Raw genomic sequence first — 21,320 nt, 5'->3', positions numbered from 1 at the left:
AAAGCAGCATCAGAAAAGGTATGAAGAAAATCAGAAAAGAGTGGTACCACCACAATCAAGAGAGGTGAGAGTTTGACAAAGAGAGTCAAGGGTCTCACTGACTAGGGTAAGGGCTGGGAAGGTCCAGGTCATAGGTGCTCAATGGACAGAGAAATTAGGAGATTATTAGTGATCTGGACTGGGACAGATTCAGTGAACTGACAAGAGGCAGAAACATTTCAGTTTGAGGAGTAAATGGCAGGTGAAGAAGAGATCATGTGTGTCTCCTGCTCCTTTCATGAAGTGTGGCTCTGGTGGAAAGGACTAAGGGACTGAGAAAGTTCTTTCAATAAACACTGGATTAAGAAAGAGCCAACAGGGGCACCTAGGTGGCTAAATTGCTTAAGCGTTCCACTTCCACTCAGGTCATGATCTCAAGGTTTGTGAGTTAGAGCCTCACATTAGGCTTGATGCTGTCAGTGCAGAGCCCACTTTGGATCCTCTGTCCCCTCACCCCCAACCCTCTGCCCCTCTCTCACTCATGCCTCTCTCTCTCTCTCTCTCTCTCTCAGAAAGAAATAATTTTTTTTTAAATAAAAAGCCAAAATACATGATATGTTTAAATGTAGGGAGGGATAATTTAAAGAACAATATCCTTAAGGAATTCAGAGAAAGTACAATCTGGGGGGGAGCATGAATGGAATTAGCCTATAGTTGGGTATTTCCATTGAAGCCTGAGAGAACATGAAGTTCTAGGTAAGAACATGTCACCTCTAGAGGAGGTGACAGTGCCTACCTAATGGCTTGTATCTTTCTGTGAAGGGGACCCAAGTCTTTCAGAACTGACTTGAGATCTTCAAGAGAATAGTGAAGGTTTAAAATGCTATCATGACCTCAAAGGTGTCATGATAAGCGAAATAAGTCAGGCAGAGAAGGACAGATACTGTATGTTTGCACTCATAGGTCTAACAGGAGAACAGGAGAAACCTAATGGAGGACCATGGGGAGGGGAAGGGGGGAAGAGAGTTGGGGAGAGAGAGGGATGCAAAACCTGAGACTATTGAATACTAAAAACAAATTGAGGGTTGAAGGGGGAGGGGCAAAGAGGTGGTGGTAATGGAGGAGGGCACTTGTGGGGAAGAGCACTGGGTGTTATATGGAAACTAATTTGACAATAAACTATTAAAAAAAAAAAGAAAAACTCACAGTACAAAAAAATAAATAAAATGCTATCATGGAGTTGGAGAGAATTGCTCAGATGTCCATCAAAGGAATGTCAAATGGTCTTGAGGTCCTATCTGAAGTTAAGAAACCATGATAATTTTCCTTGGTACCAGCTCCCATTACTGTGTGGTTTTTCTCCAGCTAAAAATTTAGGTTTGCAGATGAGGAAGGCCATAGTGAAATACATTGTTCTAGGGCTGGGGACAAGTTGGTTGGGATAATAAAGTGGTAAGGAATTTGAGGGTATTAGCAAAAAAAAAAAAAAAAAAACCCCAAAAAAACAAAAAACAAAAAACAAAAAGGTTCAAGCCAGGGCCTTTAGATTTTTCCTCCTTAAAAACTTGCACTGTGATCTGTAGCGACCACATACTGATGAGCTAAGGTGTAGTTCTTAGTTAACCACGGGCTAAGCACTGCTGGAATAGCCAGAGGCCTCAGGCTTTTATCTCTAGTGGCACAAGCAGCCTTGAGCATCAATATATTAAGATAAAATTCTAAATTTAATTAAAATATAAAAAATAAAAATTTTATCTTTTTCTATTATGTCATGCAAATGGTTTGGAAGTACTGGTTCAGGAAATTATGAGATCCCTGCAGGTTAGGGATGGCAGGGATGCCCCAGAAAGCTTTGACGTGGACAAAATAGATGTTTCCTTACGGTAGAAACACAAGAGTAAAGGGAATGACAATGTCATCAGGGAAGCATGCTGTGATCCGAGAGGAGAATAGAAATAAAGATTTCAAAGGCTTGGCTCAAGTGTGACCAGCTGGGTTGGAGTGGAGGCGTGGGGCAAGGATTGGGTTTGGGTAAGAGTTTCACTAGAGACCAAGAAGATTACCTGGGACAATGAGAGCCGACACTGCCGCCACCTCTCTTTTTATCCTCCATTCCCCACCATCCTTCCCTTCTCTCCCTTTGTTCTGGTGAGATTTTATTAGGCAGTTTCATTTGAAGGCTCTACGGAGATAGAAACTGAAAGATTATCGGATACTAGGGCAGCTCTTGGGATCAAATCTAATCCTTGTCTTTTTCAGTTGCACAAGTGGCTCCACGGCTAAAATCAAGTGTGAGGGCCATGTATCAAAAGTAGAAAATCAACTAAGTACTGTTCAGGTAACTCTACCTATATTCTGGTTCTTTCAACTAAGACTACAGCTGTTGTCAATTTTGTTATCAAGAACAATTTTTTTCTAACTTAAATTCCTTTTTCTCCACCTCAGAAACCACAACGGTATAAATCTTATTTTAAGATCTGACTTTTCAGAGCATCTTTGTTGTGGGCAATACTGTTGACTTTTACTGTCTATAGCTTCTCTATATGATTTTCCTGTGCAAAATAACTGACATCAGCTAACTGGAATCTGTACATTGGAAACTATCCCGAAACGATACTTTCTTTCATAGATATCTCTGAAGACAATTCCAAGTCCATGCTGTGCTCAGGAAATGCTTTTAACATAGGGGAGGCAGTCTGTGATTCTGTGACCAGTCACAGTCATAGATTCTACTCATGTGGTCTCCGCTTTTCACTTCAAAGACATAACTTGAAGAGATATATGTATATAAAAGACTTTTGTTTCTTTGTTCTGTGTTGACTTCCAGGGAGGTCCCAGTTGGAAGTTCAGACCATTAAGCCAGAAGAGAATTCTTTATTTTTCTCTTTTCCTGTTCTTTTATTTTCTTATTTTCCTTCCTTCCTTCTTTTTTCTTTCCTATCCTCTCTTTTGCTGCAACTTTAGCTAATTTCATTAAAGAGTCTTTTTTGGGGAATTGTCTCTTTGGTTAGATAGCAAAAGGGTAGCTTCTAGACTATGGTGGGTGTTATCCAAAATTCAAAAGCCATTTCCTAAAAACATTATTTCAGAAAAATTCAGCATTCTGTGAAAGGCTACATTTTGTAGTTTCAGCAGGAACAATGTGGTATAATGTGTTACTAAATTGCTAGTAAAGAGAATTTTCAGATTATGTAATTTCTCAATGTGTATGCAAATGTGTGTAGTCTTATGCTTGCTATTCCAACAAATTGCACTCATTTAAAATGAAATGTAATAGACTTCTTTAGGATTTCCGGGAATGATTTTCAAATCTGTATTTATGAAGGATGAACTGTTCAAACCTAAATATGGGAAAGATAACTTGGAAATCTGTTTATAGACATTTGCACTGAGGTTCTACAACAGGAGGGAAATAAAATTAATTTAGTCAAATTGTGCTCATGTTTAAGATAAGGGGGAGGGAGTGCTTTCTGCTATTAGATCTAACAGTAAAGTATAACCACAAGAGGAGAAATAGTTTCAGAATGCTCTATAAAAGTAGCAAAAATGAAATGAAAATCTAAATGTGTGGTGAAAAGTGAACTATCTCTCACGGGTAGAATTTTCAAAGGGGACTTAACCTAAAATCTCTTCAGATGTTCAATCTGTAGTATGAACATTTAATCTTTTTTGCTCAGCTTTGAAATTGTGCACATTTAAATCTGCCTTGTGCCATTTTAGAAAGGTCTATACATTTGAGAAGGTGTGTGAGTCATTTTTCAAATTAATGCCAAAGGTAGGAGATGAAGTCTTTGAATTTATTTGACTGGGGAAAAATCAGAAGGTTTGTAGGTTGTACTTTTAGAGACAAGGAAATGTATAAGCACCAACTAATTCTTGTATCTTGCTTATGGATTGTTTGAAAGAGATAATTTAGTTTCTGCTCTTATTCTAGAGAATTTGAGATGACTGAGATGTATGTAATTTTAAATGACTTAATTCAGATTCTTATGTATTGAGATGATGAAAGATTCTTCTCTGTAGTGTTCAGAGATACAAATTTTCAGAACCCTTCCTAATAATCTGGTGATATGCTTGGATTCTTCCCAAAGCATAAAGGATGGAACAAGAATGTCCAAAGAGAAGGAAGGATGACAAAGTGGCACATTCCCTGTCAAGTAAATGAATCTGACATCCATATTCCTTATTATCCTTAAAGGAAAAAAGCTTAGAATGGTCTTTGTTTTACAATTTAGTGCCCCATACTTTTACTGTCTTGGCAATGTTATTTATTTTTATTTTTTACATTTATTTACCTTTAAGAGACAGAGAGATACAGAGCACACACCGGGGAGAGGCAGACAGAGAGAGGGAGACTCAGAATCTGAAGCAAGCTCTAGGCTCTGAGCTAGCAGCACAGAGCCTGATGTGGGGCTTGAACCCACGAACCGTGATATCATGACCTGAGCCAAAGTCAGATGCTTGACTGACTGAGCCACCCACGTACGACTGGAAGCATTATTTTTGATGTAGAAAATTAAATATACATGAATACCTTTGACATGGAGAGAAATTTAAAAATTATTATTTTTAATGGTAGATTTTTTTCCTTACTAAAGTGAATGGAGTTTATAAGCCTATAAGCTATTAAACTAGATGTCTGTGTGATTTTTTCTGAACTAATGGTGCCTGATGGAGGGTATTGTTTGAGACTGATTTTAACAAGCTACCAATCACCTCATTTTCCCAGATTTTATTCACTATATTCAGGGCCCCTCAATAGCTCTCTTCACTCTTGAAGTAAAATAATTTTATTCATTAATTTAATTCATTCATTCAGGTATTTGCTGATTGTGTAAATATTCAGGAATTTATTCAGTTACCTATTCACTAAAATAAATCAAAAGAACATTGAACACCTACTCAAAATAATGTATAGTTCTGGGTGCCGGGGGGTATTCATTAATGACTAGCATATGATTCTCTCTTTTGAATCACTTGCAGTATATCAGAAGGTATAGTGTGTCTTCAGAAATAACTATAATACAAGAAAGAAAATAGTGCTTCAAAAGAAGAGGGGGCCATTACTTAAGGTAGTTCACAAGAAGATGAAATGAGCTATGCACTGGTTTGTTATGTCATTTCTATTAACTTCTCCATCTTGCAAACAGGAATCATTTCAAATTGATTATTTCAGGTGAACAAGATGTATAGTTGGAACCTGCTTAAAAGAGATTTTGTTTACCTAGGATCTTCTGAATAATTCTGGACCTCAGACACCTATATCTGTTTCTCGATATTGAAACACAGATAGTCGCTTGCCTTCTTTCAGAAGCCAGCTTCCTCTGCCATGTGGTGGAGGAGGGGCCAAGAAGACACAGTCTAGTGGGCTCTCTGAAGTCCTCTACAGCGTCATGCATATCTTCCCAGCTACTTCTAGCAGCCTTCTCGGGTTACCACCCAAGCTGGGAAAATTTACAACATTTATTCTATTGCACATATCAAACTGTTTCAAACGCAATCATAAGGTAGGATAGGAAATATTTTAAAACTTGATAATAGGACTTTTCCCCAGAGTGCCAGAAAAAAGTTACTTACGTAATTTAGGCCCTTCCCAAGACAGTCTTGTGAGTTTCCCAAGTCCTAGTTGATCTTATTTCCCTAAGATTCTTGCTCTCTCTCTAGCATGATTTTCAGTTCTCTGTGATAATACCCATTCACCTCTCTCATTAATTGCCAGCCCACTCTCAATGTCCAACTTCTTCTTTCTGCATTTGTTCAGTCTGAGGTCTTCATCTGTACAAAAGTTTCTAGAGTCCTTAGGATGATCAGAGACAGAGTTGAAACCTAAGCCCTTTTGTTGTCTCTGGTTTTCCTACTCTTTGGACAACTGAGCCAGTGTGAATGGTAGATACCTTTATTAAACTGTAACATGCTAAGAGTAAACAAATACACTTCTCCCAAAGACACATACTAATCTTCAGAAATGGCAGAATTCAAATAAATTCTGAGAAATGAATGTTTCTTTAATAAACAAGTCTCATTTCCTTTCTCCTGGACTCAGTGTACCTATCTATTGAGTTACCAACCATACCAAAGCTTAAAAGCAACTGTTTGTGGGGTGCCTGGGTGGCTCAGTTGGTTAAGCATCCAACTTCGGCTAGGATCATGATATCATGGGTTTGAGCTCTGCGTCGGCCTCTGTGCTGACAGCTCAGAGCCTGGAGTCTGCTTCAGATTCTGTGTCTCCCTCTCTCTCTGCCCACCCCCCATTCATGCTCTGTTTCTCTATGTCTCAATAATAAATAAACATTAAAGAAATTTTTAAAAAGCAACTGTTTGTTTAGCTTCTGATTCTCTGTGTTGGTAATTTGAACTGGGGTTATACGATCACTTTGCTCCTGATTATAGCTGGTTGTGTCTTACTCTTGGGTCTGCTGTCAGATGGTAACTCAAGTGGGACTCGGTTCAGTATGGCCTCTTTCACATGTCAGGTGGTTGGCTCTTTATTAGCTGGAATGACAGGACTGCAAGGGCTACATGTCTCTCACCATTTAGAACATCTACGCACATCACTCAGAACACCTGCTCACGTCATCCACATTTCTACTCGCATCATCCACACACACATCTGCTCATGTTATTCACACACTTGCTCACTTCATGCAGCACACCTTCTCATATTATTTAACAGACTTGGTAGGGATTATTCATGTGTAAGCAGAAAAGTTCCCCGAGAAACAAATCCCAAAGTGAAGAACATTTTCAATTCTATGTTTGTGTCACATTTACTAAAGTCCCATTGAACCACACAAGTACATAATTATTCTAGATTTAAGGGGTGGAGAACTGCACTTCACCTACTCATGACAGGATCTACAAAGTTATGTGGTGAAGATGTGGATGTGGCAAAGGAATGCATTGATGACCATTTAAAAAATTCTTAGCTATTTTTAGGCAGAGTAGAACTTGGTTTTTCCTGCTTAGAGTCTAATGGAATAAGAAAGAACCTACATTACACTGCAATGTCTGGCACCTTAGCCTGAGAAGGAATCCAAGCTGACGGTTTTTACTTTCTTGCGCACCTTCCTCTAACCATGGCGAAGGGCAGAGGTTGGGGGAAAGTGAAGAGTTACCTAATTTTTCCAACTGCCATGGGTTTTGACAGAGACAACTCCAGAGACAGGATACATATAACACCAAATAAAAGAGTTTGGTTTTGTCATGCTGTAAACAGCAGAGATCGTGAACAGGAGAGTTGAAGTTTCCACTTAGCCATTGAAAACAACCATTTGATTATTGGTGCTGCTGTTGATCCAGTTTTTAACTTGTTTAAAAATATTGAAGCAAACCATAGATCTTTAAAAATATTGAAACAAACCTTTAGCCAAATAGATAAATCAAAAATATAGAAAGCTGACACATTTGAAAGATTTAAAAAAATCTGTTTTAAGAAGTTATCTCCTCAAGTACCTGTTGAAAGGCAAATGTATTTCTAGAGGGTAAGGACTGAAGACACAAAATATGTAGATAGAAAATAAACCTTTGATAGATGGAGTCCAGTGCAGACAAATTTTATGAAGGAGGTACAAGGAAAATATGATGATTTATTATGCTGAGGTGTCCTAAGAAGTCAAGAAGCAGCCTGGAGGTGGTAGATACACAACGAGTTTTCAGGAAAGGAATGTTGCTGAAAATATACGTCGTTTGATTCCTAGTGTGATATGGGCTCCTACGAGATCTACTTTATGCCCTCATGTGAACATGTCCTTTGTGCACATTTTCTCCTAATATGGTATCAAAGTTTTACTTCTTGGAAATAATTTATGACAATAGTAGAGTAAAAAAAATGTTGCCAATTTGCATCCAGATATGCAAGCTTCACTAGGGAAATAAAACATTTTTTTTCCCATTTGTTTTCTTTTAAAGAATAGAACTTACTGTTTGTCTCGCATATTTTTTTAAAGGGAAATTTTGTAGAAATTGATGTAATATACTTTTATTGACAAATAGTCCTATAAAACTTCTCAGTAAGCTATGGAAGGAGAGCCAGAATCTGCACTTTATGTATGTGCATTTTCCTACACTCTTGTCATTATGTTAAAAATAGAACATTTATTCCATGATGACACTGTTAGAAAAAATATATGTTGAGCAAATGAGGTTTGTGGCCAGTATTCTTGCAGTTTATAATCTACCTCAGTTCACACAATATGTCCCACAGATGTATAATCAGGTAGATAACCAGAAAGTTGAACAAATGAAGTTGGAGGTTGAAAATGAGTAATGAACTAAACTAAGTGCATTTTATGGTTTTTTTTAGTGAGAACATTGCATCCTCTGTATGTTTAGACCTCCTTGGACAGTCTTTCTGAAAGAGGGAAGGGTTTAAAAAGAGAGAGTATTTCATGACGTCTTTCCATGAAACAAAAGCGGGAATTTGGTCATCTAGCAGAACATTCTAAGCTCTTCACTCTTCTGATATTGTTGGTAGTTTGAAAGTGGCCTTTCATCTTATTTTTTTAGAATAACTTTTTTTCCAGATTTACTGAAACACAATTGACATATAACTATGTATAAGTTTCAGGTGCATCACATAATAATGCTTTGATTTAAGTATATACTATCAAATGATTACCACAATAAATTTCGTTCTTTTGTCATAGTTTTAAATTCTTGGTATCTCTGTATTAGTATTATATTGAGAATAAGTGTATAATGACCTAACTGGAAAACACATAAATAGTTACAATTGAAACTAATTTAGTGTGCCTTTTCTTCCTTCTTCTGTCTCCTACAATAAAAATATATACAGATCTTTGACTCCTTGCTTTCCATTTGGGATATTTTCAGCCTGAGGAGGCTCTTTTTATAGAACATGTCCAGACCACCATGCCACTGAGGAGTTTTATGTTCTAGGATCTAGTTTCCTTGTACATCTGTAGGCAGCTCTTGCTTTTATCTTTTCAGCTAAATTAGTTCCTGTATGTTAAAAAGGGGAAGCGGTGAACCGCCCCCACGGAAGGCTTTATTTGGTTTTTAAAAGTGGGTTTGTTACAGTCCTGCTGTGGTTATTCTAGGAGACGATTTTAGCACTTCGAGCTGTGTGTTTTCCAGAGGAAGTGTTTCAAGAAGAATTTTGCAAAATGTTGAAGGTTAACATTGCAACCTGCTAGCTGTTAAAGGTCAGGGTATGTTTTGTGATTAAGTTTGAGTGAATTCTTGGGTAATATTAGTGGCAGGAATTAATAAGGAAATATAACACAGTATATGCATTTCCACATTTTCTTGTTCCTACAACATATTATTCGGTATACACTAAAAATTCCTCGCATGCATTTTTCCTTCAATTGAATATCTTGTTGGAAGCAACTCAAAGGGCTTTTCCAAGTGTTAGTGGGTGATAATTTTACATACAAACAATAGCACACTGTTACAATGGTGAAAGAGGACACTGATACATGTCTCTGGTCTTTTGTAAATTATGGATCTTTCTTAAATTATGGATGTATTTCCAGGTACGCAAAATTCCTTGACACAATACAATATTAGTGCTTGTTTAGGACACATGATTGGAATAATCTATTTGTTGATATTATAATAGGTAAATTAGCGTATTAACAATGAAAAACATACTCATTAATACAAAGCTAGTTTCATAGTTTTTGTGTTAATAAAATCATACTTTGAACTTCAAATAGACTTTTTGCTTCTTATCTAGGTATCAGCTGTATTGATATCATGTAGAGAAACCACATGTGGAACTATCTCTACTTCCATTCCCAGAACATGCCAGGTGCTCAGTTAACGCTGCGAAATATGTTCTAGCCAAATAATGCAGAGTATGAAGGAAGCATTAATTATCTACAAAATATATTAACTATCTCTTAGGCCTAAAAATGTCTCTTCAAGAGAATAAAAGAAGAAATTGGAAAGAACCTGAAGTTGTTGGTGATTGACAACCCTTTATCCAGTCAACGAGAAGCAAAGTGCTCATTACCACACCTATCATCTCCATTTCAGAAATATTATTACATGGGAAGCAGAGTATTTGCTAATAGTCCTTTTATTAAGCAAATAGCATGAAGTTCTCCTAATAGTAATTATATTACACTTATAAGGTCTTGCTATTGGCTAGTCAGTGGGCTACATGACTCACAACTGGTAACTTCATCCTAACAACAACTGGATGAGGGAGATAATAACAGTACCACCATTTCACACATGAGACAATTAGAACATAGGGCAATTAAATAACTTTCTTGTCTTTGAAGTAATAAATGAAGAAGCTGATATTTGAACTCAGGCACTTTCTAACCTAAACACCCTAATAGGGTAGGTTTTGTGTTCTAGTGGAGAGCACAAGGTTAGTAACTGTTTTCAGCTTCACCCTTGTGACGCATGTGCTCATTTCCTTTACTTAAAAAATGGTTTAAAAGGTTTATTTTTAAGGGGGGGGCAGGGCAGAGAGAGAGGGAGACACAGAATCCTAAGCTGAGCTGTCAGTACAGAGCCTGACGCAGGGCTCCAACTCACGAATGGTGAGATCATGACCTAAGCCTAACCGACTGAGCCACCCAGGTGCCCCTCATTCTCTTTACTTTTTAACAAACCCCCGTTTCTGTGCTGGTTTGTACAGAAGCTTGTTTTTTGTTTTTATTATGTTGTTCTCTGCCACCTCCTACCCTCCCTGCCACCAAGAGAACTGTATAGGTTAAAAAGGAGAATTTTACCTGTTTTTACAAATTTTCCCAAGTATAAAACTTCCTATAGCAATTCCAGCAAGCGGCACTTTTCAAGGAGAAGTGTTTATTACAGTTATTACTGTGTGTGTGTGTGAGTGTGCGTGTTTAATAGAACAAAGTGCCGATAACGTCTCCATCCCCACAGAGAACAGGATTAGAGCAAACTCATTATGAGTTCACAATACCAGTTATGTTAGAAAGCAGGAGAAATATTGCTTTCAGTTTGCCTCATGTTGCAAACCTCCCGTTAGGCAGGTCCTTGTTCCTGTCACTTAAAATCACTTTTACTTTGCAGTGTCCCCAGCCGCAGGCCTGCATTCCCTCCAATCTGCAGATTCCCGCAGGGTCTGGTTCCCGCTCAGCTCCTTCTCCTCTATCTCCAATCTCTCAATGCATAACTCAGGATTCGGCATCCTGCTTTCCAGTTGTGACATTTTAAGCCACTGCCCCCACTTCCTGTGTTATTCCTTTTGTCCAGTCCTATCAGTGATAAAAATATCATTTATTCATGATCACAGTGTTTACATTTCATTTTCTCTGTTTCTTACCAGGATCTGCCCTGCATTCTTGCCCAGATACAGTAAAAGCTCTCCAGAACAAGGTTGTTTCTTTAATGCTAAAATCAGTGTGAAGTGCCAATAGCTGCTGCTTTGAATTATATAGTCAATATGAAAAAAAAAAAATCAGGACGCACCCCTCACCCCTGTGCAGGGCGCCTTTTTTCAGCCTCTCCACTTCTCTCCATTTTCTGGTAGTATTTTATAGGCTTTCCATTTAGAAAGGATTGGTGGAATTACATTTGCTATGTTTGTCTTATTCTTCTATATCCAGTCTGTCAGGGGCTTGGGTTTTCTCTTAGTGTTTCTCAAACTCACCCTTTCTTTTCCTTTACAAGTACCTCATTACTTTCAGACCTTTATGACAACATGGCAGAATTATGAATTTTGCTTCATCTAATATGCAGAAATTTGCTCATCTCTCCCAAGCCTAACCTGCATGGCTTCCTAAAACATCTCATTTTCACTGTGTTACACACCCCTATCCTGCCCATTACAGAAACTATAATGTTCTCTTGACCTATCGATTTCAAGTTTTTTAGCCACATAGCCACATCTGGGACTACATGACCTATATAGATTTTCCATTGCTCCCTAAAAATGCAGTCTACTTTACCCACACTAATTCCATTCATTATCTCTCCACACACACTATAGTTGTTCTAATCTTTCTTCTTTAAGTCGTTACTAGGGATTGAGGATGTCTTGGCTACTCTCCCTGCTTGCACCCCAATGAGATCTTCCGTGTCCTTCATAAAATGTTATCTGGACATTTCAGTCCTGTTTTAAAAATCACAACTACCTTTCCTAAATGCACATGGCAAGAATATTTATTCAGAAATTTAACTTTTAATTGTATGTAAATTACTGTTTCTTTGCCTTACTCAACATTTAATTAGAATGTCCTTAATGTTTCCATCAGATGTAATTTCCATATTGTTTAGATCTAATTGTTTAAGAAGCATTCTGGATCAGAATCTCATCACAGTCTTCATTATCAACATAGGTCTTCTGCATTTTGAGAATAGGGAAAAAAATGGTCAACTTTCAAAAGACTGGGTTTATCCTTGGTAAGAACAAAGAGGTTCTGAGCAGAATGTTAAATCTTTAAGCTGTTATTCATTTTTTCTGCTTCTAACATAATAGGTCTGTTAGCAGGAACTTACAGATTTCTCAGTTCATGTCAGAAAATATTTTGTAAGATCGGATTCACATTATCTTTAAAAACAGCTTCAGCAAGTCATAGGCTATGTTTAAAAGTAGGAAGGCTCTTCCCTTATTTTCTCAGAGCATTGCTTAGGCAATTAGAATATATTGAAGTGGATTAATGGACAGAACTCAACCTTAGCTCTGTTCTGATCACCTGTGCCGTATATTCTCACCACTGGGGCCACTGGTCTCATGGCTTTGTTTCCTGCTCACTAGACTGCCTGGCTGATGGGCTCAGGGTGTGACTTTGCTCATTTCCTTTTTTGTCACCTCACAAAGCCCTGGTTTGTTTGTTTTATCTGAGACTTCTGTGCTACCTAGCTAAGTCTGGCTTCCTGTTCCATGCTGTTCACTATGGTTCCATGGTCCTGGCTCAGTTGGGATGAGAATGAGCTGAAAGTCTACTGAACCTTAATGACTTCCTCAAACTTCTTCTCACTTATCCTCCATTGCTGGAACAACCAGGTCAGAGGAGGAGGTAGTAGGGGTGACTTAAATATTTAGATTTTAGCACAATAAATATACCCAGCTTTCTACTACCCGGAACTGTGTGGAGTAAGAGTGGAAATCCTAGGACAGAGTATGATTTTCTATCTTGTGTATGTGTTTGGGTTAAATAGTACTTCCCTCTACCTTATGTTAGTGAGGAGCATTAAGAGTTTGACATCCTTCATGGTAGCACTTTAGGGAATCACTCCTGCTTACTGTCAAGGGAAATTTGAGGATTTTGATCTGGGGTAAGCCAGAATTCTGGATTTGGAAAGTAAAGCTATAAGCCCATATTCCATATTAGGAAGAGATGGAACTTGAACAGTGAAAAAGGAATAGCCTTCCTAGAGAAGATATGGAGGACCGACTACTTCCTGTGTACCCTGAATAGAGATGTTTCTTTCCCAACCAACGGTGGACTCTGCAAAAAAGGTTTTTTTAGAAATAATTGGATCTGCTAAAGGCTCATTATATCCAGGAGGACTTTTCAGGTGTCTTGCTTATAATTACATTTCCGAGAGGTATGGATACAAATTCAAGAGATATGAGTATGGCCTATAGACATGATGTGACAGGCTTACACCATTGGAAGGTGAATATCCAACCCTCTGAAAATAGTTCTTACTACCCAACAGCAAGTAAAACCACTAGGGAGTAACCTATGTCTGTGAATTTTCTGAGTTTACTGTAGACCTTGGAATGAAAGTTTCAGAGAATCTCTATCAATTTACATGTAAACTGCTTCAACCACTATGGAAAATGGTATGGAGGTTCCTTGATGGCTCAGTTGGTAAAGTGTCCAACTTTGGCTCAGGTTATGATCTCGTGGTTTGTGGGTTCAAGCCCTACATCAGGCTCATGGTGACAGCTCAGAGCCTGAAGCCTGCTCCAGATTCTGCATCTCCCTCTCTCTCTCTGCCCCTCTCCTACTCATACTGTCTCTCACTCTCTCTCAAAAATAAATAAACATTAAAAAAAATTAAAAAGAGAACTACCACATGATCCACTTATCCCACTTCTGAGTTTTCATCTGAAGAAAACAACTATCTCAAAGAGATATATGTGCTCCCATGTTAATTGCAGAATTTCTCACAATGGTCAAGATACCTATGGTCAATGTGTCTACTGACAGATGAAAAGATAAGAGAAAATGTGATATATATAAAGTGTGGTATATTATTCAGCCATTAAAAAGAAGGAAATCCTGCTATTTGTGACCTCATGGATGGACCTTGAAGGTATTATGCTAAAGTAAAGTCAGTCAGAGAAAGACAATGTATGATCTCACTCACATGCAGAATCTAAAAACAGCAAACTCACAGAAACAGAGAGCAGACTGGTGGTTGTTAAAGGGTGGAAGGCTGGGGGAAATGGGGAAATGCTGGTCAAAGTGTGCATGCTTTCAGTTATAACATGAATAAGTTCCAGGGATGTAATGTACAGCATGGGGACTATTGTTAACAATACTGTATTGTATACTTGAACAGTGCTGTAAAAGAACGTTAATGTTGTCACCATGACAAAAACAACAAAATCATAGTTACACGAGGTAAAGGATGTATTAACCAATCTTAGTGTTGTAAGCATTCCACAATATATACATCTCACAGTTCCTGGGTTCAAGCCCCATGTCGGGCTCTGTGCTGACAGCTAGCTCAGAGCCTGGAGCCTGTCTTTGGATTCTGTGTCTCCCTCTCTCTCTCTCTGACCCCTTCCCCTGCTCTCACCCTCTCTCTCTGTAAATGTAAATGTAAAGAGTACATTAATCTTAATGAACACTGATGTAATATGTAGAATTTCTGAATCATTATATTGTACACCTGAAACTAATGTAACATAGTATGTTAATTGTATTTGAATTAAGAAAGAGATGTTGGTTCATGAAGTTTTCCAATTTAAAAAATGATTTAAAAGATTGTAAAAAATTATTACATGGAAAAATATCCACATAGTCCCAGTATAGTGTAGAATTCATTTCTACAGTTAATGAAATATTTACAAGCAGCTCTTTGAAGGGAACATTTTCCTATAAGAATAACTTAGGGCCTGAGGGTCTGAACTCTGGAACAAAGTTCTGAATTTCAGGTTCTGTCTCTGCCATTTACCAGCTGTGTGACCTTGTGCAAGTTACATACACGACAGTATCTCAGTTAACTCATCTTACAAATGGGGGTTAAATAGGATGTAACTCATGTGGTTGTTGGGTGGATGAAATGAGGTTACGTAAAGTACTTAGAACATAGCCGGCACATGGGGAGTTTTGTGTAAGGGTTAGTCGTCATCAAAACACACAGATTGCCAACTAGTTTGCTGAGGGCTGTTTACAACTTAAAAAAAATATATTTCAGTATCATAAGAATAATACAGATATTTATCTTCTCTTGACAAATAAAAGGAATCTAGCCAGATGGTAGCGTATATTACCCTTCTCACTGCTAAGCCTGCTTCTCTCCTTCTGTTCAGGGTGAAGCCCTGGGTGGAGCCACCTTGCCTTCAAGGCCAAGAACCTTGCAGGCCAAGAACAAGCAGGACTTGTGCTGATTGGGACTCACATATGGAGCATTCTTCCTCCCCACTCACCTCTTAAAATTAATTACTTTTCTAAAAAGGTATTAAAATGAGAAAGTTTAGAGAAAAGTCAATGAAGACTAAATCAAATTATTTTCCATAAAATCTGTAATGAGATGTTTTGAGAATGTCTTTCCTTTCTTTTCCTTTTTTTTTTTTATTCCTTTAGTTTTTGTTCTGCCACTTATTGAGGTTCCACTATCCTCACCTTTGGCCCCATCCTGTGGTTATTCATTCCTATGTGCACTCTATCTTCTGTGAGAACAATCAAAATTCAGCCCTTAAAATTGCAAATGAGTTAACCAACATAAGGTCGGCCCCAAGTAACATTTTTCCTCACCCATCTATCTGTTTTTAACAACTCCTCTGTTTCTTTACCTTTGCTGTCTTTAATTAAAGAGACTTCTTTTTTCAGGGTTTTGTTTCTATACATGAGATCCATAAGCCAGCTAGCTAGTCCGACAGAAAAAGAGTAACCATGAAAACAAATCATTCCAGGGGAAACATCAATGTTGAACTATTTCATTTTCACACCATTACAAACATTATTCTAGCCATGACACTCTGAACATCTAGATGCTATAATGATAAGCCCATCACTCATAGGTCTGATGTTATTTAATTTACCTGAACAAATAAGACAATTTCCAGGCACTTTTCTTGTCATCTGACATAATGAAAGGAATAGTTCAAATATTTGTGCTTACATATGCATTAACACCCTGATGTTAAGGTGATAAAATTCTCAAATTTGTCTAAACTTATACTGTGTTTTTCTTTATTATATATATGTATTATAAGATCTTAACAGAGGCAGCATTTTCCTTTAAACCAGTGACAAAATGTCACTCAGACTCATAAGGTTGACTCATTTTAAAACTTACTTTAGAAATGTGTTACAGTGTTATACATTAAATTACAGATTTAGATGATATTTTTTATGATTTTTCTGAATTGAAAGAAATAGATATGATAATAAAATGTTAGGCATTTCAGTATATTCTGTTTCGAGTTGTCAGTTGATCATTTAAGGGCAAACTGGGTTTTTTCTTTATACATGATATTCAGAGTAATTTTGAGGTTGACATTTTTGCTCTGCATGGAATATTTTCACTGCTTCAGCTTACCATAAATTATTTCATCTCTTCATAGTCTACTTTAGAAAAACATTTTTAAATTTATAATGTCTGTAATGAAATATCTCAGGAAATTTCATTTGTTTTAGCACATAAAAATAGCAGCGGACTGGAACTATTTTCAGGGGCATCATTTTCTACCATGTTTCTAAAAGTGTGACTTTTCAAATATTGACACAGGTAGAAAGAGAGTCAAAGGTATATAGTCTTTACTGCTTGGCTTCTATTTTTTTTTCAAACTAAATTAGTATTATTAACTTTAGTTATTTTTACATAAATTTATTTTTTATTTTTATTTTTAAAAATGTTTTATTTATTTTTAAGAGAGAGAGAGAGAGAGAGAGAACACGCGGGTGCACAAGCGGGGGAGGGGCAGAGAGAGAGGGAGACTCAGAATCTGAAGCTCCAGGCTCCAGGCACTGAGCTGTCAGCTCTGGGCCCCACAAAGGGCTTGAACTCAAGAACCCCGAAATCATGACCTGAGTCGAAGTCAAACGCTTCAACAACTGAGCCACCAAACTCATTTTTTTAATGTAATCCCTTAAATTAAAGGTAACAAAATCATCTTTCAAAAATTGGAAAACAAACAGGGGAGTATGTGAAGTCTGCAAAAACTGCCTTCCATTGATCTGATTTTCCTGTTTTCCTTGCCCCTGTCATTCACACGTTGGTAATTGCTGTTATTAATTTTGTAATTTGCCATAGTTACCTCAGGCAAATACAAGCCAATAAATAAATATATATTGCTGTCTTCCGCTTCTTTACACAAAAGTTTGCCTCCACCCCATTTTTCCCGCCTTGCTTTGTTCAGTTCGCAATACACGTCACAGATGTTTATGTACAGAACGCTTCTCACTATTTTTATTGGTGCACAGATTGCTGTTTAGACATACTACAATTTTTCTAATCTAATCCTGTTAATGATAGAACATTCTAGTCCTTTTCTTTTGCAAACAATGTTGCAATGAATAATATTATTTATCCTCACATTCACAGAGGTGGAACTACTTAGCAAAAAAGTATATGTATTTGTAATTAAAATTTTTTTCCAAATTGCTTTCCATAGGTGTTGTGGCAGTTTACCTCCCCACCAGCAACAAGTGAGACAGAAGTTTTCCCACTCTCTTGTCAATATTCAGTGTAATCGAAATTTTCAAGTTTTTGTTAATCTGCTAGATGAAAAATGGACTCATATCTTATTTTAAATTGATATTCATCTCATTGTACAATAAAGTTGTGCATTGTACTATATACAATTAAATTTTACTTCATATTTCATTTTCTATCAACTATTAATGTATTTTGACAATTTTCTATTGTGTCACTATATTTTCTAATTGTTTTCTAGGCACTCTTTTTATGTTTTGGAGCTTGGTCTGTGATCTAAATTACAGATTTGTCCTCAGTTTGTCATTTGTTTTGCTTATGGTATGCGTTGCTGTAGAAGTTTTAAAACGTTTAAAATATTTATCAGTTTTTAATTTTAGGATTTAGAGTTTTTTGAGTCATTTTTAGAAAAGCCTTCCCGTTTTAAAGTTGCAAATGGAATTTTCCTGTTTTTTCTAGCACTTCTTTGTATTCACTATTTTTTAAAATTCAAGTATTTCCTTTTTTTTTCTTATCCTTTCTCTCCTCTTTCTCCTCTTTTTTTCCTTCTCCTTCCTGGTAAGAGAATATAGGAGAATGTCCTTATGACCTGGAGGTCAGGAAGTTCTCTTCAACAAAACTCAAAAAGCAAAAACCACAGAGGAAAAGAATGACAATTTGACTCCATTACAATAATAAACACTTCTTAAGCGTGCCACTTGAGAAGCCACACATAAAATTAAAAGAGAAGCCCTAACACATAGAAAAATAACTGCCTCACACAAATACGCTGTTTTCTAGGGAGTAAATAGAAACCCTAAAATAACTAAATAGAAATAAGTGGATAAAAGATTCAAACAGGCCATTTCACAGAACCGGAAATCCAGATGGTCAATAAACACACACGAAGCTGTTTAAACTGCAGTAATCAGGGAAATGCAAACTTAAAACAAGAAGATACCATTCTTCTACCCATTAGATTTGCAAATATCAAAAGGTGTGAAAATATCAAGTGGTGGGAATCAAATATCCTCCCGTATGGCTGACAATGAATGTTGTCTGGACTACAACAGCTTCTTTAGGAGTGGCTGGTAACACTTAGACCTTTGCTATATTCGAAATTTATCTTGGTGTATGATGTGAAGTATAGATTTGTCTTTTTTTTTTTTTTCAGAAGGGAACCCAGTTGTTTGCACACCATTTTTTCACACCATCCCTCTTTTTCACCCTGACTTGAGATGCCACCTGGGGCATGCACAGGAATACCTTGGTTTCCATTGCACTTGGCAAATACAGCATTTTATACAAATTGAAGGTTCGAGGCAGCCCTGCATGGAACAAGTCTATCAGTCTCATTTTTCAACAGCATTTGCTCACTTCCTGACTCTGGGTCGCATTTTGCTAATTCTAGCAATATTTCAGATTTTTATTGTGATAGGTGATCTGTAATCAGTGATCTTGAATGTGAATATTGTGATTGTTTTGGGGCACCATGAGCCACGCCCACATAAGACAGTGAACTTAATAGGTAAGTACTATGTATATGTTGACTGCTCAACTAGCTATTCCCCTTCTCTTTCCTTGTCCTCACACCCTATTTCCTGAGACTCAACAGTATTAAAATAGGTCAATTAATAACCCTACAATGGCCTCTGAATGTTCAAGGGAAAGAATTGCATGGCTTTCACTTTAAGTCCAAACCTAGGAATGATTAAGGTTAGTGGGGAAGTCACATCAAAAGCCATGAAAGGCTGAAAGCTAGGCCTGTTGTGGCAAATAGTTAAGTTGTGAATGCAAAGGAAAAGTACTTGAAAGAAATCTGAAGTGCTACTCCAGTGAACATATAAATGATAAGGAAGTGAAATAGTCTAATTGCTGATATGAAGACAGTTTTAGTGGTTTGAATGGAAGATCAAACCAGCCACATCATTCCCTTAAGCCAAAGCCTACTCCAGAGCAAGGCCCTCACTCTCTTCAGTTCCATGAAGGTTGAGAGAGGTAAGGACTGCAGCAGACAAATCTCCTAGCAAAAAAAGTGAAAGATGAAGCAGCAAGTACTGATGTACAAGCTGATGTAGAAGATCTGGCTAAGATAATTCATGAAAGTAGCTACACTCAACAACAAGTTTCCAACGTAGAAGAAATAGCCTGTTTTATATAGGAGGAAGATATCATCTAGGACTTATATAGATAGAGAAGGAAATCCATGCCTGGCTTCAAAGTTTCAAAGGACATGCTGACTTCTTATGAGGGGCTAACAGAGCAGTGACTTTAAGTCATGAAGCCAATGCTCATTTACCTTTCTTAAAACTCCTAAGGTCTTTAAAAATCATAATAAATCTTTTCTGCCTGTGTATTGTAAGTGGAACAACAAAGTCTAATGACAGTACATCTGTTTAAAACATGGCTTATGGAGTATTTTAAGCCCACTGTTGAGAACTAGTACTGAGAAAAAACGATTCCTTCCCAAATATTACTGCTCATTAACAGTATACCTGGTTTTCTATGGCGTCTGATGGAGATGCACAACAGCCTGCAAAAACAACGTCCATTCTGCAACCCATGCATTAAGGAGTAATTTCAACTTTCAAGTCTCATTATTTAAGAAATTCATAAGGCCACAGCTGCTCTAGATAGTAACCCCTGTGATGGGTCTGACAGAGTGAACTGAAAACCTCTGGAAAGGATTCACCACTATATTATTTATTTATTTGCTTATTTATTTTTGAGAGAGAGGGAGAGAGAGAGAGCAAGCAAGAGAGCGAGTGCACAAAGCAGGGAAGGACAGAAAGAGAGGGAGACACAGAATCCAAAGCAGGCTCCAGGCTCTGAGCTGTCAGCACAGAGCCCAAGGTGGGGGTTGAACTCACAAACTCTGAGATGATGACCTGAGCTAAAGTCAGACACAATTGACTGAGCCATCCAAATGCCCCTATTTATTTTTTTAATGTTTATTTATTTTGAGAAAGTGAAAAGGAGCATGAGCAGTGGAGGGAAAAAGAGAGGGGGACAGAGGATCTGAAACAGGCTCTGTGCTGACAGCAGAAAGCCTGATGTGGGGTGGAAACTCACAAATTATGAGATCACGACCTGAGCCAAAGTCAGAAGCTTAATCGACTGGGCCACGCAGGCACCCTAAAGATTCACCATCCTAAATGTCACTAAGAACATTTGTGATTTGGGGTGCTTGGGTGGCTTAGTCAGTTAAGTGTCTGACTTTGGCTTAAGTCATGATTTCATAGTTCGCGAGATCCAGCCCCATATCAGGCTTTCTGCTGTCAGCCCAGAGTCCCCTTTGGATCCTCTGCCCTTCTCTCTCTCTGCCTTTCCCCTGCTTGCACTCTCTTTCTCTTTCTCAAAAGTAAACATTTTTTTAAAAAGGTAACTATTTAAGAGTTTCTTCAGAGTAGAAACAGAATTCACAAAGAGGAGCATTGGGATAAATACTCAAAGGATAGAGAGGTAGTAGGAGTTATGTCAGTCTTACAGACTCACTAGTGAGTCTTTTAATGAAACTATTTTGGAAATTATAATCTTTTGGAGGCTTTTCCATGCCAGTGAAAATAGGTATT

General features: G+C 37.5%; 1 long non-coding RNA gene across 1 annotated transcript; it reads left to right on the top strand.

Moving 5' to 3' along the window:
- Window positions 1–12,816: 12,816 nt before the first annotated feature.
- On the top strand, window positions 12,817–17,951 carry LOC115294844. Its single transcript, XR_003910180.1, has 3 exons — window positions 12,817–12,934; window positions 15,422–15,567; window positions 17,729–17,951. It is a non-coding gene; the product is annotated as an uncharacterized LOC115294844 (long non-coding RNA).
- Window positions 17,952–21,320: the final 3,369 nt, after the last annotated feature.

The sequence above is a fragment of the Suricata suricatta genome, chromosome 6 (assembly GCF_006229205.1).
Source record: "Suricata suricatta isolate VVHF042 chromosome 6, meerkat_22Aug2017_6uvM2_HiC, whole genome shotgun sequence".
In the NCBI taxonomy this organism is placed as follows: domain Eukaryota; kingdom Metazoa; phylum Chordata; class Mammalia; order Carnivora; family Herpestidae; genus Suricata; species Suricata suricatta.
Note: the sequence above shows the minus strand (reverse complement) of the source record. Positions and strands in the feature narration are given on the sequence as shown.